Here is a 19724-nt window from a genome sequence, read left to right on the forward strand (position 1 = left end):
AAAGAAGTAAGACAGACAGCAGCTGCACATAGACGTAGTAGTGGACCTGTATAAGCAGACATTTATGGATGATCAATGGAACAAGGTCAGAGCACTAGTGTGGTAAAATGTGTGTGATATGAAGACCTCTGACTGAGGTAAGACAGAGATGTGTCCTCTGAACACAGGAGGAGCAAGTGAAGAGGGACACTACAGGTTCTAAAAGGGAGAAACAGCCAAAGCAGTTCAGTCGTCGGTGGGATCCGCGGCTCAGAGTCTTGGTTCTGGAGAATAAAGACTCTTTTGCATCCAAGTCCAACTTCTCATCTGCTTTTTGCTTCACGAGTGAAGTTTTTTACCTTTAGAGTTGGAGGATTAGAGAAAATGCTGGTGGGATCATCCAGCACCACGCCTGGCCCAGATCCACGTGCCATGATTAATTCCACCACACTACCCAGGCCTGCCAACACAGTGTTGTGTCTCCATATGATTCTCACTTCTGAGTGAGACGAAGCAGACACTGATCCTGACCACCAAGGTGCAGAAGTGGAGACTCTTCTTGCTCGCTGTTTTGAAACTCAACAAATTGAAGTCCATTGTTCCTTCCTGAAGATGCTGAAAAGCTCCGCTCTGGATTTGAAAAAAATCAGGAAACATCTGAGCAGACTGCTGGCTGTATTGCATCATATTTTCTCACTGCCTGATTGGCTGCAGGTGAGAAGTTTTGCTCAAGGAAAACAAGTTTTACTTCTTTATTTACAAAGTGACTCAAACTCAAAGTTAGGCTTCCTCCTGTCTGGTGCACATGGCTAATTTGCATATTGCAGGACTGACTCCAGCAGACTCTAACCTTCAGTTGTGGATGAAGTTCATCTGCAGATACTTCTGGACAAAAAAAAACAGAAGTGGTCTGAGCGAAAGCACTTTGGTGTCTGTTCACACTTGTCTTCAGGACTCACCACTTGTGATCTGATCACCTGAAACACAGTGGAACCCTGCTGGGCCCAGAACCCAGAGCTCCATGGATCCAAACCTTCCTCTGCTACTGACACTTTCTCTACTATGTCTTCCAGAACTTTACGAGGGAGGCTGTGAAGTGTGATACCCTGATGGTTCTATCTGCTAACTCTGTCTGGTGATGTCATAGTGATGTAATAAAAGAATGGAAGAGATTAAAGTGACAACATTTCTTTCTTCACTTTGATCTCCACTCTCTCCACAAATCCAGGTTTTATACATTTTACACCTCACTTGGGTTTGAGGGAATCACATCCAGAACAGGATGGAGCACAGGAGCCATCTTGGATGGGTCTATTGTCCGTTACAGAGATCTGGAACCTTTTGCATGACCAATCTGATTCTAGACAGACCTGAAAGCTAAAGGAACAAATCATAATGCTAAAGTCTGAGTCAAAATGAAAGACTTGCTGAAGTGCTTCAGTTTGGTTCAATCAGTTATAAAGACACAAACTGGAAATTACCACGAGATTTCTCTAATAAAAAGTCCATGAGGTGAAGAGCAGAGATCAGCCAAGCCTCCAACACAAAGTCTCAGTCTCTTTTGAAATTTAACACGAAGAAATCCTGGTTGATGACCAAAGTTAAAACCATTTGTAGGAGAGGGTCATGGTAACTCCAAGGGCTCATCTGGGAATTGATCCTAGGACCTCTGACACCCAAAGTGAGAATCATACTCCTAGACTAACTCGCCAACATGTTTAAGAAACTCATCGACTCAACTGATTTTCATAAATAAGTCTGGAGATCAACACTCCTGACAGCCTTGACAGAGCTCCTGGAATGACCACATCCTGACAAAAGTAAATGAAAACATTAGTCATGGCCGACCTTGAAGAAATGAAGCTGAAGGTTCAACTGCTATTGGAGGATTTGTAACTTTATGGTCCATTTGACCTGAAGCAGTTTTCAGGTTTGTGAGTGAGTTCTGTCAGAGCCTCTGAAGCTTGTGTGTCTCCATCAGGATTCATTTTAATACATGGCTTACTGCCATGAGGACAAGTTCTCTTTGACATTTAAAATGGAGACGGGTCTGATCTGATGTGTTTGCATTGGTGGTTCAGTGGTAAAGTCGTCCCCTGCCACACTGGAGGCCTGGGTTTGATTCCAAGTCAATGCAACTAAAAATTACAATACAGCCATTTATAATAGTGGTGCCTTGCTCATGCAGTGTCAACAATCCCTTAACTCCATCAGGAAAGTGAACCCCAGTCCCCTGTGTGACAGGTGGAGATACTCACAAGTAGTGATGCTAAATGAAGCCTTATGAACCACATTCTTAATTTTCTCACCACCAGATGGCACTGTTGGTTTGAAGGTAGATTCTGAAGGACTGGCAATGAAGTGTATTTTAAATGTTTGCTGAAGAGACAGTGCCATTAGAAAATGAAGACAGTGGTTCATGAAGCTTCGTTTGGCCAGTATGGGGATTGAACCCATGACGTTGGTGTTATTAGCACCACACCCTGTCCAACTGAGCTAACCGGCTGATGCTGATGAAAACATCTACTTTCTTTCTTCCAATATTTGTGTTGAATGTGATTTGAAATGTTTTCTATACAAGAGCAAAACATGATGTGAAACATACAAAGAAACCATCAGTCATTCATCCAAATCTTCTGCATCATGGATCAACCAGCAGCAGGAAACTAGTCAAGACTTTGTCGTCATGGGACAGCTTCATTGTTCACAGCTTTTTAATCACATTTCAATGATTTTGCTGCATATTTGGTTTATTTATTGTGTTTTAAGTTGCTGTGATCTTAACCAGAAGTGTTTTTATTGTTTAGTGTTTCTTACATGCAGTGGTTTTATTTCCCATTGCCCCTGAAGGCAACACACACTCACCACCAGAGCACAGATGAACACACAATCATGTCCATACTCCACTTCTGGGTTAACTTCAGTGTTCGTTCCATAACGTAACGTAACAATCCTGAAAATATCTCTACTTCTAGTGGCGGCGTTCTCCTCCTTTCCTGAAGTACTTTATGTTTCACTCCAGGAGTTCTGATCCATCTGGAGCTTTATTTGCTTTTTAATTGCACATAGTGGAGGATCAGGATTTTTACATTGTTTGGACATCACTTTAATTTGAAAATGAACTCCTATTCTCACTTTGATAGTCACTTTAATTTTATAAAGAACATCCCATTCTCACCCTGATGTTCACTTTAATTAAAAAAAAATAAGATATTTTTCCAGGTGAAGTTCGATTTAATTTGGAAAAAAAAAATCCTATTTTCACCTTTTTGTTCACTTTAATATAAAAATAAATAAAAACCCTCCTATCCTCCAATAGAGATCAGTGAAGAATTCAAACACATCATCCAGGACAAAGCAACACTGTTGCTGCAACTGTGGGAAATCAGCTGAGATGAAAGGCTTGAAAAAGAACTGCTTCGACGATGCTTCTTTGTTTGAATTAAAGATGTTTAATGTTGAACAGCATCAGGAAAACCACAGACCGGTGGAATAGGTCTGGGGGAGAAGCTGGCTTCGAATATGCTTTCTCTACCTGTGTCAAAGTTCAGGCTGGCTTTATATCCCGTCTAAGAAACTGCAAACATGTGAGTTACATATTTAGTGCATAATAACAGATAAGATAATAGTCAAAACGTTAGAATCAGCACAGAACATCGATCTTTGCTCAGAGGCCCCCCATCATAATGAGGTGGAACTTCAACCCTTGGTCTGATTTTGAAACACTGCATATTATATGATCACATAGGAAAAAGACACAATGATATTACATATAATCCGTATGTCGTATAGGAAAATACACTTCACAACAAAATCCAGGAAGAATTGCTGCAGAAAATTAGCAAGTCTGTTAATGAGTCACTTTGTGAGATTCTACAATATTAATTCATGGGACAATAGAAACACTGTGATCAGTCAGTTTCACTTTATTACAGCACAGACGTTTCAGGCAGAGCTTCCTCACTGCTCTTCCTTTACTTGATATTTTCATTGAGTTCTTTTGAGGCTCCGCCCCCCCGTGTGAGCCTGTTTGTTTGTTGGAATATTAATTCCTCACTGTGACGGCAGCTTTTGTTGTCCTGGTGTTACTATGTTGTATCACTGGATCAAGGTGTCTGTTACTCAATACTACACTTATTATACAGTTCTTTACATGTGTGATCAGAGTCCTGCCCTGATCAATTCCATTGACCAATATACAGTCTCAGTGATAGCGCCACCTGGTGGATGGACAGGAAGTTCTGCAGAATGACGCAGTATTTCAACTTTGTTATCATATTGTATGATGAAAAAATATCTCAACATTGTTTTTTGACTTTATATCAAACTGCATGAAAAGAAACAAACTCTTATTTTATTTTCTCATGAGTGGCCCTAAAACTCTTCTGTAGTAACAAGTTAGTCTGAGTTTCTTAAAGAAACAAACATATCCAACAATGTTTTTACAGTTTGGATGTGATATTATCAAATAGTTCTATCAATTCTTAAAAAAAAGAATCTAATGATGACGTCATCACCAAGGTTGTGAAAAAGAACAATAACAAGCCTTTCATTACAAAGTAGATGGGCGATGCTCCGGATGGAGAACAACGAAGATCAAAGCCGGAGGAGATCTTTGTTCGGAGCATCTCCATGGTAAAAGGCACTGATCTCCTTTGATCTGATAGGAGATCAGCACTGGAACCATGGAGACGCTGAGATCAAAGGAAATCAGCTGTATTCAATTTTCAGCATTCACACTTGCATTTTCCTCTGGAAATAAAAAACCTCTAGTAATTATTATTATCATAACAGGTCTCTGATATATGGAGGAGTCAGACCATTCAAGGCTTTAAAAACAAGCAGTAGCATTTTAAAATCTTGTCTAAAACTGACAGGCAGCCTGTAATGATTCTACCAATATAAGAGCCATAATACAGCTGAGCAGGTCTGGGATGGATTTCTTTATTTCTCTGCCATGTCTAGTGAACTAGAAATCAAGCTCAACACCACAGAAGCTGTTCTGCCCTTCATCATCTGCAGCCATATGGAAAGGACATACCAGTCAGTCACTAGTGCAAATGCAGACGCAGTTTCAGCCTGAAATGAATTCAAAACTCTCTCTGGGCATGAAGGAGGCCAGACTCTCAAAGCTCACTTTGCTCTCCATAGAGAGACATTGTGCTTGATAAGAAGGAGGTGGCTGAAAGGTTTGTGACGATGAAGGGGAGGAAGATGGTGCTATAAGATATGAGGCCACGTTACTATACATAGTTCAGAAATACCTTGGGGCCAGTTGATCAAAGGTAATCTGATTGGATTTTGGTTATGGGATTGGATCAAATCTTGAAAATGGGTTGTTCAAAAGGGAAAGAAAGATTCTGAAATCAGATAAAATCATGTAATCCAATCTTAGTTTTAATCTGGATCGGACCTTCAGTTTGTGTTGTTCAAAACTTTCAGGAGGATCTGGATAACTTTGATCCCAAAAAACAGGATTATTCTGATCCCAACAGGGGGTAGAATTTCAAAGTGGATTTCAGGAAGAAAATGTAGCGAAACTTTAAAATTGGTCAAAAATCAATTTGTATGTATACTTTTATTTATATTTTGCACTTGATTTGTTCATCTGTTGCAGTATATACATTTTCTCCCGCTTATCCCTTTCCGGGTAGTGTGAGCACTGTCACCCAGATCACATTGCACCGATTAAGAGCCCATGGGAAGATGGCGCCCAGCAAAGAGCATGAACCCACTACCTTGAGACGATGAGTCTCATGCTCTACCAACTGAGCCAGCCGGGGTATTAGGAACAGCATTTTCCGGGAAAATTCCCAAATTCTTGCGATGGAAACCCGAACCATAACGGACTATACCAGTCCATTCCGGCACTTTTTGTGCGGTGGAAACACACCTTAAGTGACCTGAGAGGGAGGGATTGGGAAGAACGTCTGGCCTGAAGGTTATCAGGAACAACACACAGAAAACCTTACACTGCCCTTTGAGGAATTGAACCCTGGTCTCCTCAAAAGGCAATAAAGTGGGTTAATCCTGATGTAAAACTTCACTGAAGCATGTTGTTGTGGCCGAGAGGTTAAGGCGATGGACTCGAAATCCATTGGGGTCTCCCTGCGTAGGTTCAAATCCTGCCAACAACGCTGCTCAATTCATTGTGAAAGTAAAACTGTTCTTGTGGATTATTTTGTACAGAAAAACCTCAGATGTAGAGACACCCTGAAATCCAAGGACAAGAGTCCCCTGAAGACAGGTTCTCCTCTTCAGAGGGTCTCGTCATGAGGACCAGAATGGACCAACCACCAAATATCTTATGGTGGCTGATAATGATGCTACGCTTGCAGAGTCACTTAACATACCGAGCAGAACATAGTTCAGTCAACATAAACCCTTTGACGGTGTCTTCTTCCACCAAAATGGTGGTGGCGATGGACAATACCTGCCATGTCAGTGTCTCTCTGTAAGTCCTCTGAGAAAGGCTTAATATAAGATGGCTCTCAAAAAGCAGCCCACTCATCAGCTGACATATTTTGGCTTGTGATCAATTAAGTCAATCGTGTCCAAGGACTATAAATACTATGCTCACTGCAGATCAGGTGGAACCATGGACTCAAAAGGACCTAATTTCACTGTAGCAGAAACCCATGCACTGCTGGAGGGTGTAAAGTGCCATTATGCCTCAATAGTAGGAAGTTCTGTTGTGGCTGGAATGTTGAGGAACAAAAGGAAGAAAGACATTTGGGTTGAAATCACCCAGAATGTGAATGCAATGGGGTCTGGCCAGAAGAGGATCTTGGAGCAGGTGAACTTTAGATGGAAGAATCTGAGGGCCAGAGCCACAAAGGACCTTGCTGAAACATAAAACAGCCAAACGGGCAACAAAGCCTTTAAGAAAGGTGAATACACAGATGTGGTTCTGGACATTATTGGAGGTGAGAAGCACAGATACTCCTGGCAGAGGAACAAATCAAGCTGGCCAAACTGCAGCAAACCAGGGCAAAACTTCACATCTGCCTCCTAAAAGCAAGGCTTGATTTTCAAGGTTGCTTTTAGGTCCTACTCGTCTGGTCTGTCGTACTCGGATGAAGAACCCTGAACATTCTTTATTCTGTTAACTATTGGACATTTATCCTTTTTTTTTTAATTTAAGACTTTTTCAAAATATCCACAATATATTTGTTTATGTACACTTGTTATTTGTTGTGGCTCAGATGCCTTTCATAAAAGAAATCATAAATAGAAGTGGATGTTTATGTTTATGTTATTTTTGTGTTTTGTCTCAAAATAAAAAACTCGCAATTTGAAATAGCCATTATCAGTCAGATGGAGCAAAATCGCGTCAAACTGCGCCTCCTGGTGTCTAAAGTTTAAAATCCACACAATTTGCCGACTTGCACATAGTAATGCAAAAGTGGAGATCTGTGCATGTGCATGCTTTGCGTCTGTCGATGTGTCAACTGTCCAGTTTAGATGGGATTAAGTAACCATCGTACATCTAGTCCCTGATGACCCCCACCTCTCCGTGACAACATTTTCAAGTGAAAATGGAAAACTTTCATTACGTTTTGCTTATACATCTATCTACACGCCAAAATGCAACTTTTTAAAAACGGCTCCCAAGGTGGAACTTTTCTAAAACTTTACATCTCTGTGGAAAGGGAGGAAATCTCAACTTTTTGAAAACGCTCAAATTCTGTTGCCATGGAAACAGGGCAAAATGTAACTTTTCTGAAACGCTGCTATTGTGCATGTGCACCACGGCTGTAGTAAACAGGTCCTCTGATAGTTTTCTAGTTGAGAAAATCAGATGGAGAAAAATTCACACAGTTGCATCAGCACTTCTTTTAACAATCTAAGCTGTAAACATGAAATGAATTTTCTTTTTTTTTGTGATGTAGCATGGAGGACATTATCTTTATCTGTTGTGTGTCTGTTTTGTATTTAACGAGTCATTTGTTTGGAGCACTGGATCCATCAAAGAAATGGCACCATGCGATGGTGAATGGTGCAGAATGTTGTTTCCAATTACTGAATTATGCAGCTTAGCATTTGCTCGTGCATTAGATGTACATTCACTTTATTGAAATAGACTCTTTTTTGCTTTGGTTTAGTCCTTCTGAATCTATATTGCAAAGAAGTGTCCCACCTTTTCACTGAACTGGGTTTATCTCTAGCTTAGTAGTGTTATAATGTTAAATCAATCGACCGGTGAGAGTAACAGACCGTGGAAAGTTCAGACAAAATGTTGAAATGTGCTCTCATAAACTCCAGTTAAACCTTTGATATTTGGCATTCAAAATAAAATCCTCTGGTAATTAGTTAGTGTGCTCTATGAATGTGCTCCGTGAAAAATCCCAAAATATCAGAGAGCAGCAACGACCTGCAGTGATCAAGAAAATGAGCCTCAGTGTAAAATTCAGTCCCACCCCAGGAGGGTCATGATGAAGTTTTCTTTGTTGGCTCGCTTCAGAGTTCAAGTGTGAAATTGCTAGTGTGTGTGAGAGAGAACAATGCTGTCATATTTTTTGTTCCCGCGATTTGAAGCGACTTTTATCAGAGTCAGATGGAGCAAAATCACGCGTCTGCGTCAAACTGCGCCTCCTAGTGTCTAAAGTTTAAAATCCACACAGACAGAATATGATTCCCAAAAACCTAAACGGATATACGTTCTCAATATTAACGTCATCATTGGATATTGTGGCTTCACCTTTTACCAACAAAACAATCAATATCCTCACTTCTCCAGTTAAAACACTCGTGGACAAGTTTAGAAGTGGCACTTCAAAAATAGTTGAATTCTGGTTGTAAAAGTTCCTGGACTGGTGTCTCCTGAGGTTAACTGATGAGAGAAGAGCCAACTGGTTCTGTAAACTCTGTTGGGTGATTCTTCAAAGCTCAGTGTGACATCACAAAATGCCTTTACCAACTTCAAGACTCGGTGTGGTCACACGGGATCAAAGGAGTTAAGCCCTGCCCCCTTGGACCTGCTGCCATGACTACCATCAACCGTAGCAACTAATAATGTTTATTTAACCTTTCTGTGCAATATATTTTAATTAAATCATTATTTAAGTACAGTCTTTTATTTTCCTATATTTAAGCGTAGTGTTACTAATCTACCTGTGTATAATGTTACAATGGCTGACAATATTAAATATACTTCTTTAGGAATAAAACCTCTGCCTTGTTTTTGATGAATGCTTAGGCTAACTAGGCTACTGTATAGAGTTGGTTATTATGGTGGTACTTGAAAAGCCAAGTATTTTCTGGGTTGGTATTTGGTGTAAAGAGTTTGAGAACCACTGCTGTAGAGGAAAGGACATTGAGGCCAAATGGGCTTCACTCGCTTGTTGTATTTATCAATTAATTTACTTTACATTTAAAGGTTTATGTGTTATTTCTGACAAGGACAAAGTTAAGCCCAAAACTTAAGTTGTATTGACAATTATCAATTATTCTTTATTTAATTGAGTCATTTGTTTCACAAACAAAAGCCAATTATTTGGTTTTAACTGGCCTGTCTTTTCTGTCACATTTAGTAATAGTATTGTTGTTAGAAAATGTTCAACTCTTTGGTAAAACACTCAATTTCAAAAAGAATCAATAGCTGCAACCCTGTATTCCAGTTTTATATATTTATGGTTTTATGTATTGTTTAGCTTCCTTTATTTTATTCTACTGCTGTTTGGCCTATTACATTTATATTTAAATAATCATAGAGCCTTGAAAACAGTCAGTGCTTTTCTCTGCATGACTTGAAGACTATATAAGATCAACACTGAAATGAAACTGCTGAGTAACAACTAATATCTTCCTACAAGATGTGGGAATGTTTGGAAATAAAGCATTTTCTTGAACAAGTGATCAGGGGAGAGTGCAGACACAGTCCCCCACTACCAGAAATTATGCAGTCGAAATTCCCACATTTGGGGAATTCGCAGGAGTCAGCACAGTCAGAGTGCAATGGCTGAGCCTCACCCTGGGTGAACCACCTTCTTGATCATGGTATCTCCCCTACCAGGTAAGTATGAATTGTACACGCTCCACACACACACTCCTTTCACACACACATACACCTCACTTATGGTCTCATCATTCACATGGGAAAAACACGAGAGTCTATCTGGGATGAAATCGAATTGTTCCTGTAGAGCAGTCATTCTCAAAGTGTGGTACGTGTACCACTAGTGGTACTCGGGGCTCCATCTAGTGGTATGCCAAAGGATCACTGAAATAAATATAAATGCGCTGACATCAACAGTTATTCACGGTAGCAGGCAGGAATTGATGGCAAGAGGTGGAGGTTTTTAACCCTTTGGGTCCTAAAGCTTATTTTGACTGTTTTCACTGCTGTTGTTTTTACGTTCATATCTCACTATATAAAGTGTTTTTCTTGAAAATTTGGTCCCGGCGTGTGAACTAATCAGTTACAGGGTGACCAGCTGTGCCAGTCGGCGTTGTCATGCCCACCTGATGGTGGGTACAGGTGGGAATCTCCGCCTATACAGCTCCGGACAACGTTTCTGAACATGAATTTCCAAGAGTTCCTCCCCTGTACCATGAATAACGACATATACAATCGAGTTCTTATCAAAAATAAAGTTTTTATGTGAAAACGGTTATTCAGCGGCTCTTTCTGTGGACTGACCCCGACAAAAGGACCTCATTTCTGGGTTCGCGTCACGGCAACTCACGGTAGAGCGTTTATACCCGTAACTTAGTGTGTACTGCACCTGAAAACACGGGATTTAGCAGCTCTGTGAGAAAAGGCCTATCAAAGCTGATTCTAGTGAAAAAAGTGAAGTATTTTGTGTGTAAAATGACTTTTCACGTCGAGTCCCGGAGGTTAGCGGGTCGCTAAGCGTAGCATTACGGGCGATCGTGACACGAAGTGCCGGAACTGCCGTAATGCTGCCCGCTGATTACTAATATGGATGAATTGGACGGTGGAAGAGGAGTTACTTCGATCGCTTCTAAAGCCGTTATCTACTTCATAATATTTATCGTCTGAAATACTCAGTCCGTGAATAAAACATAATTTCCTGAAATGACAGCCATGTTTCATTTTGATTGGCTCAAGCGGGGCCATGTGACACGAGAAGGGAGGGGGGATCCCAGATCTATAGTAGAATGATAGAGAGACATTCGCTAGAATCCATTGACCATCTTTTTTATCATAGTTTTATTCTTAATCTTATTGTTCTTCCTCTGTGTGTGTGTGTGTGTGTGTGTGTGTGTGTGTGTGTGTGTGTGTGTGTGTGTGTGTGTGTGTGTGTGTGTGTGTGTGTGTGTGTGTGTTTCTGTTTCTGTTTCAGAAAGCAGCCTGTTTAGATTATTTTTTAATCAAGTACAGTACATTGTTTACTTAACATTTAAGTACAGTACAGTTTTATTTAATCTTTAAGAACTGTTTTTTGTTCGTTTGTTTTTCATTTATTTAAGTACTTATGAGTAAGTATTTAACTTTTCTGCGCAATATATTTTAATTGAATCATCATTATTTAAGTACAGTCTTTTATTTTCCTATATTGCTGTGTAAAATGTGACAATGGCTGACAATATTAAATATACTTCTTTAGGAGTAAAACCTCTGCCTTGTTTTTGATGAATGCTGAGGCTTACTGGGCTACTGTATAGTGTTGGTCATTATGGTGGTACTTGGAGAGCCGAGTATTTTCTGGGTGGTACTTGGTGTAAAAAGTTTGAGAACCACTGCTCTAGTAGATCGTTTATCACTGTATGATGTGAAAACTAGAGGCTCACACACATAGACATATACACTAGACGCCTCACCAACTGGCAGGAACATACGTCAGTGCGTCCGCCATCTTGGGAGGGGCATTTTTCAGGACTTCGGCAACAATACCGCATCACTGTTCTGCTTTTGGTTGTTCAAACAGACAAAATAAGGACAATGGACTGCGTGGGATTACCTTCCACAGGTAGGAAAACATATTTATTGTTGTTGTCGCTGGAGCCGTGGGAAATGCTCTCTATTCCCTGGCTTAAGCTCGCCATCAAACAACAACAACAATATCAACGTCTATTGGGTTCATCTAATGGAGGCTATTTTAGTTGCAGTGTGTAGAATATTACATTTCAAAAGAAATGAGTTGCTCAGAACCAGTCAGTGTACTGTTCCCCGCCTGTTCCAGCAGGAGAACCTCAGCCTGATCCCAGTAGGAAGTATTGTCTGGCTTTGCTCAAACAGCTGAGCAACATGTCACACCTCACTCCTTTTAGACATACTAAAAACACACACAATGGGACATTTATCAACACATTGTGTGTAAATAAAGGCTTTTGCATATTTTTGTCATGGCTCCATCATGTTGCTGCTCTAAAAGGAGAGGACAGCGTCCCAATGTCCCGTCTGCAAACTTCTTCCATTTCCTCTCAATACTTTCTATTAGTATGCTACATTGAATCAATAAATAAATGAAATACTTTTTAATTTAATAAATTAAAAATGAAAGCAATGATTCGTCACAGTCATGTAAATGTATATTTGTGTGGTTTTCTTCAGAAAACACATCGCGGTCACAGAGACTTGTTTAGGCTGACGGGTCAGACTTGCCCCTCACAAGATGGCGGTCGCTCTGATGTGTCGGAGCGGTGGGCGGAGACAGGCTGCGCGGCGTCTCGTGTTTATGGTTCCTTGGCGATCGCGTGACGTCAGACCGGAAACAGGAAAGGGAGGACCGGAGCAAGCGCGAGCGGAGTTTCAGGAGCGTGCAGAGCCACGGAGAATACGTCGATATTTTAGCTCGAGCCGCCCTCCACTACTGTTTGGAGCTTGTTGGACTCTCTCGGCTGTGTTGTCGTGTCTCACAGAGGAAACATTTCATCTCGTGCAGCAACAATGAGTTCAGTTCAGGCTTTGGGAGAGTTTGAACAAACTATCGTCCAGCACGAGGAGGAGGTTGATCGTCAGCGCAGACTGCTGGAAACCATCTGGAACCCTCAAATCAAGCTCCACAGAACAGGTATGGAAAAGTGTAAATGAACACATGAATGTGACTGGTGCAGGATCTCCATTGTTCTGACTGGGTTTGGTTTATCCACCGCACACAGAAGCAGGATTTGTGTTTCTGGAGGGAAACTTGGATTGAACTCAGACTTTGACTCTTTTCCATGTTTCCAGGTTTTAATCAATACACAGTTGTAGTTGAAGTCAGAAACAGGAGAAGAGCGTCTAGAATCACCTGGAACTACCTGACAATACATTGAAACAAGGTTAAAATAATAATATGAGCAGCCATTGACAAAACATAGAGGGTATTTTTCTTAATCATTTCTGATTTCAGTGGATTTGCATTGTTTGCAACTTCCTGTGTTTGGTCACTTCCTGTCCTCTCCAGTCCAATCACAGCAGAGAATAGTCCCTCCTCTCTCCAAAGGCGGGCTCAAGCCTCCAGCCTCAGGATGCAGACACTTCCTGGCTCCAGGTTTCCATATTAAAAGACGATTGTCTCTGAGTATCAGTGAAACCAACATGGAGGAACATGGAGGCAAAAGCACCTGGAAGAATGTAAACCTCTTGTCTCTGGAACAGTGAGGCTCCAAATGGCAACATGGAAGAATTATCAAGTTAAAATACTTCAGCAACTAGAGTTTTAGAAATATGAACATCTAAGATGTTTAAAAAGATTGTTGCACTTCCTTTTTTTATTTTATTTTTCAAATAAGCATATGAGTATGGTACATGCAGTATTCTTATCTTACAAATACATTTCCAATATCCGTTTAGAAGGACATAAAAACCAAAAGAACCAAACAACTAAATGACATCATCAACAAATGTGGGACCCTCCCTTCTCTTCCTCCTCTCTTCCTCCTATTAATCTAGTCTTTTGTCATTAAGTAAATGAAAAGATAAATAAATAGATTGTAGATCAATGAAACTTCTCTTTTCCATTCCTACTTTAAACAGCCGTCCCTCCATACAAACAGCCGTACTGAAGGTCTGTTAAAAAACCTTCCATCCAATCAAGAGAAGGAAAAAGAAAGAGAAAGATGGATGCCCTCCGTCTCCTTCCTAGAATGTAGGTCTACCTTTCTACCTCTTTATTCTTCTCCCCCTTTCACCATGTGTCCAGACACCCGCTTCTTAAATGTCTAAATAATGTAATGAAATGATCCTAAAACAAATCTGCTTAATGCAAACACAACAAGTAAATACCTTAGTTAGAGATGTTAATTCAAATCAAAACCAACAAAGCAGTAGATCTTAATGAGAGTGCTTTGTAAATAATGAAGTAAGTCCCTTGTGGGGTGATTCTGTTAGAATCCTCCTTTGTATATAGGGAGACCACAGGTCTTCACATTCCTTCACTTTGTTTTGGAACCTTGCTCTTACTTGTTCCATATTCAGCACATCTTTGATTGGGTCCCACCATTGCTTTATGCAGGGGGGGTTTGGTTCCAGCCAGCACACTCTAATCTTTTACTTTTCTACAATAAGTAACATTCTAATCATTTTGGGGTTTAAAACCCAATAAAAATCATTTCAGGTCTAAATCAATGTTTTCATCCAAGATTCTTTTGATCTCTTTCTGTATATTTTTCCAATATTCTCTGAGTTTGGGACGGTCCCAGAATATATGTCTCTAGTCTCCTACTGGACCACAACCCCTCCAGCATTTATCACATGTTTTACTATATTAGGACATATTTAGTGGGAGCAGAAAATCTTGTGTTTTTAATTTAATTCACCTTCTTTCCATATAATGCTCCTAAACATTTGATGTCCTTCTTTAAATGATTCCCCCCAATTCTTCTTTCTTTCACTTTCCCATTTCTATTTAAAGTTCATGTTGTTGTCTTGTTCAGCTGCTTTCTAAAGCTTTGAAATGACTTTCTTCTTCTTCTCCAGCTTGGTCATTAGTACTTTCTCTACTTCATTTGGTTCTTTACCTAAGAATTCCCATCCTTTGTGTTTTAGAAGACGGCTTCTAATTTGTAAGAATTTATCAAAGTCTTGTGTTGGCAGATCAAATTCAGTTTTAAGCTGCTCAAATGGTTTAATATTTTCCCTTTTTGAAAAGCCGTCCAATATAGAGCAGCCATTTGGATTCCCTCCTATGAAATCCCCCGTTTATGGTTGAAGGAAGAAAATCTAAATTCTTTCCTATTTTAGTCACCCTGCAGATTGAACCAGACATTTTCATTCTCTTTTTTATTACTGCTCATATTTTCATTGTTCCTTTAACCCATTTGTTTTTCATCTTTAATTCATTGCCATAATTGCCTCAGGTGATTTTATTGTGATCAAATTACTCGTCTGAGTCATTTTAAATCTGGAACTGTAGAAGTAATGTAACTTATTTTGTATCCTTTTTTGTCCCTCCAGAGCTCCGACTGTAGGGAGGAGCAGTTCTTTAAACCGGAAACAAACTCCAGTCTAGAGCAGGAAGAACCAAAACCTTCACAGATCAAAGAGGAACCAGAACAACCAGAACCTCCACAGAGCAAAAAGGAACCAGAAGAACCAGAACCTCCACAGATCAACGGGGAACCAGAACCTCCACGGATCAAAGAGGAACAAGAAAGTCCACAGATGAAAGAAGAACCTGAAGAACCAGAACTTCCACAAATCAAAGAGGAACTAGAAGAACCAGAACCTCCACAGATCAAAGAGGAACCAGAAAGTCCACAGATTAAAGAGGAACCAGAAGAACCAGAACCTCAACAGATCAAAGAGGAACCAGTAGAACCAGATCCTCCACAGATCAAAAAGGAACCAGAACCTCCACGGATCAAAGGGGAGCCAGAAGAACCAGAACCTCCACAGATTGAGGAGCACCAGGAACTCGGTACCAGCCAGGAAGGAGAGCAGCTTCTACTGAAGTTTGAAGGTGATTCCTTTAGGGTTCCTTCAATTGAGGAACAAAGTTCCCTGAGTGAACCAGAAGAAGTACCAGACACTGAGCAGTTCCTCTCTCATGACTCTGAAGTCCACGATGTGAAAAAACTTGTTGACTCAGAATCAAGTAGAAATGCAGAGATGAAAAGAAGAAGCATGTTTCAGAGTGATTGTGTGGACAAGTTCCCTGTGTCAGAGAAGCAGGCTGAATGTGAAAAGCTTCTTTGTGAGGAAACATGTGGAAATATGGTCCAGAAAAAACCTAGATTACGTCAGAATTTAACAACTTTCAATGATAAGAAGAAAAGTGGTGAAATCTTTGTTAAAAGTTCCACCGGACAGGATGGTTTGTTGGTGCAGAAGAGAACTCACACAGGTGAGAAGCCATTTTCTTGTGAAACATGTGGGAAAAGTTTCAGAGGATCAAATGATTTGAAGAGACACAAGAGAATTCACACAGGTGAGAAGCCGTATTCTTGTGAAACATGTGGGAAAAGTTTCAGTCAAGGGAGTCATTTGAAGATACACAAGAGAACTGACAGAGGTGAGAAGCCGTATTCTTGTGAAACATGTGGGAAAAGTTTCAGTCAAGGGAGTCATTTGAAGATACACAAGAGAACTCACACAGGTGAGAAGCCGTATTCTTGTGAAACATGTGGGTGGAGTTTCTGTCATCGTAGTAAATTGCGGCGACACATGAAAAACCATAAAGAGATGAAATCATGAAAGACTCTATGTGAGATGTGTGGATGGATTTCACTTATATAGTGTTTTTCCACCGTATAAAAGCCGATTCATCCTCCATAAGAACAAGAAGAAAGTTGGGCACTCCAGAGTCTTGCCGTACTAAATGATGTCATGTTCTTCAGCCAGCTCCCTCTGGCCAGAGACTTTTTGTTCTGCAGTACCAACCGTCAGGACTGTCAGTTCCTGCAGTTAAAACCAGACCAACATCATGTCCTGGACACAAACTTTCTCTTTTCTTACTGAAACACTTCAGAGAAATGTATTTCTGAAAACGCTTGAAGTGAGAAATAAGCTGCAGTTGAAATGTTAAAAGGTTTTACAGAAGTGTCAGCTGTGAGGGGGTGAGAGTATGAACTCTCCTGCTGAACAAGCATTTTTTCCAGCAGCTGGCTGACGTCAGCGCTGAACTTTTCTTCTTCTTCTTATGGGAGGATGCAGAGGCCTTTAGCAGTCCCCAAAGTGCTTTACACTGTTAATCACATTCACCCATTCATTCACACACCAATGGAGGCGGCGACCATGCAAGGCACTCAGTCCATCCACTGGGAGCAGTTTGGGGTTCAGTGTCTTGCTCAAGGACACTTGGACATGTGGACAGGTGGAGATGGGAATGGAGCTCCAACAGATGTGGTTCAGGAAGTCCAGCTTGAGCCCAGAATCACAAGGTCTCCTCCAGTTTGAAGTCAACATTGCTGATTTAAACCCTGTTGAGACGCTTCAGGAAATCATTTAGTTTCTGGTTCGTCACCAAAATGAGAAGATTTCAATCAGTTTGGTTTCCATTTGTGTTGAACTGCACAGAGGCTGACAAAAGGTCCCTGCTTGATAATGAATGTTAAAGAAGCACATTTCATTATTAGTTCTAACAATGCTGCTTTCTGTGGTTTGGAAAAATGTGAGGTTAAAAATCTTGTATGAGCAGATGTGAACTTTGAAGAAATGGAAGTAAAATGTTGACATGAATCCAATGGCTTTTGTTATTCACTGTTTTTATTTAACATGAATGAGTCGTAATTTCATTTTTCATCTTTTTACACTACGGAGGAAAAACTACTGTTTGTTTACCTGCAACACGTACTGAAGTACATATCATGAAAGTAAAACTCTACAGTGGAAACATGCAATGATTTCCTCGTCTCAAATAATTATTCAATTATAAATTATAATTTATAGTTAATTTACTATTGCATCAACACATCATGAGTAGGGTAAAACTAACCTGTCTCACGACGGTCTAAACCAGCTCACGTTCACTATTAGTGGTGAACAATCCAACACTTGGTGAATTCTGCTTCACAATGAGAGGAAGAGCCGACATCACTATGAACGCTTGGCCGCCACAAGCCAGTTCTCCCTGTGGGAACTTTTCTGACACCTTCTGCTTAAAACCCAAAAAGTCAGAAGGACGCAATGGAAATACTGACGTGCAGTTCCTCTTAACTCCAGTAGGTGTCAGTATGAAGCAGCATTGGAGACATGGGGAGCAGGTGAAGGGGAAAGTATGGATAGTATGGAGCTCCATAGGAAAGGAGTGTTTGAAGTACAGAGCCAGTATTGCAGATACATTTTACTTAGAAAAGCAGCTCATCTACTTTAATGTAGGGGAGAGCAATGTGTCATTATTTATGAAGTGAATCATCATCAATATGCAAATCTGAATGAAAATAAGAATAAAGCAGAATAAAGCACAGTGCAAATCGAGGTGAGTCAACAAAATAATTAACTATAAAATGCAAGTAACCTAAATAAGGAAACTTCAAAGTGCATCATACACCATAGAACCATAAAAAGGCCATTAAACAGGGTCAAAAATCTTAAATTCTGACATATTATATACCCCTAATTGTATTCTATAAAATACATGTAACCTAAATATAAGAAGAGTAATGTTACTTTGACAGTGAAATCAAAAGGGTTTTTTCTATGAAACCATATTTATGTTTAAGGTAAATATCTATATATAGGTATTTATCTTTCAGTTCCAGTAAAATAATTCATGTAGATTTATTTCAACTGACTGAATATATTCCATGTCTCTCTGAATAGTCTAGAGTTAATCAGTCCTCTGTAATTACTACTATGAAGACGATGACCAATTACACTGAGAAGAACAACATGAACTAAAGCTGGAGATGATTAAATCTAACTTTCCTTCTATAAATCTGCTCCCTGGATATTGCTGCCTTGCTCAAAGGTCTCTGGCAGTGACTGCTGTCTCTGTGCCGGGGTCCAGTAGTGGTTTGGGGATTCCTCTCCTCCTCCCTCCCTTTGCTTTACAGCTCAGAGTTTTCTTTTGCCTGTTTTTAAGTGTTTAAATAAATGTGTGGTGTTTCCTCAGGAACTATTTTCTTGTTCAGACGTCGTAGCTTGAAGTGTTTTGGTCTGCAGCTGTGAAATAAGTCCACACATTTTTCATATGGAGAAACAAAAATCATTAAAAAAACCAGTAATAATGAACTCAGATGATAAGGGTGGACGTAACTTTTTAGACTTTTCCACCTTAAATAATACTTTCAAAATAAATTGGCTAAAACAATTAATCACGAACCATCTTCACTTTGGAATTTCATTCTAAAACTTGTTTTCTCTAAGTTGGGAGACCTAAATATTCTTTTATTTTGTAATTATACTGTTGAAAAAGTCCCCTTGAATCTATCCAGTTACCATAACCAGATGCTTCTCTCTTGGTCTTTGATCTACAAACATCATTTCTCCCTGCATAAGTACTACACCATAAGTACTACACCATAAGTACTACACCATAAGTACTACATATGGAATAATAAAGACGTCTTCCATAGAAACAAATCCTTATTTTACCCTGACTGCTTTACTCATAACATACTTCTGGTTCTTCAGCTGTTTAACTCCGATGGATCATTAATAAATGATCAAGAATTTATTTCAAAATATAGAATTGCAATTCCTATAAATGAATTTAATAATGTTATAAAAGCTATACCCACTGGAGTAATTATGTTATTTAAAAGTACTGCAGGAAAAAAATCCAACACTTTTACTCTTCGATCCAACTAAACTAGATATACGTCAAATTTGTTTCTCATCAACACGTAATAATAATAATAATAATAATAATAATAATAATAATAATAATAATAATAATAATAATAATAATAAT

This window comes from Lipophrys pholis (genome assembly GCF_963383615.2).
Source record: "Lipophrys pholis genome assembly, chromosome: 18".
NCBI classification, from domain to species: domain Eukaryota; kingdom Metazoa; phylum Chordata; class Actinopteri; order Blenniiformes; family Blenniidae; genus Lipophrys; species Lipophrys pholis.